Raw genomic sequence first — 282 nt, forward strand, 5'->3', positions numbered from 1 at the left:
AAAAAGGTTCGGGCGCACCGCGCCCTCATCGCTGCGATGCAGCGGCGTCCGGCGGATGTAATGCCGGGTACGATGCATTATTGGGGGTGCATCGTTACAAATTATAGAAATTCTGAAAAATTATAATATATGAAAAATTCTGAAAAAAATTTTCACCAGAGATATTAAGTGTAACTCACCAATTGGATCAATGAGTTTGTTGTATGGAGTTAGAGTTCATATCGCTGGGTTGCATTTTCTATGGAGGACGAGGAGGACCGCTCCATCGACTCCAAGTCGGAG

Source organism: Mycetomoellerius zeteki, unplaced genomic scaffold, assembly GCF_001594055.1.
Source record: "Mycetomoellerius zeteki isolate Tzet28-1 unplaced genomic scaffold, Tzet1.0 scaffold529, whole genome shotgun sequence".
NCBI classification, from domain to species: domain Eukaryota; kingdom Metazoa; phylum Arthropoda; class Insecta; order Hymenoptera; family Formicidae; genus Mycetomoellerius; species Mycetomoellerius zeteki.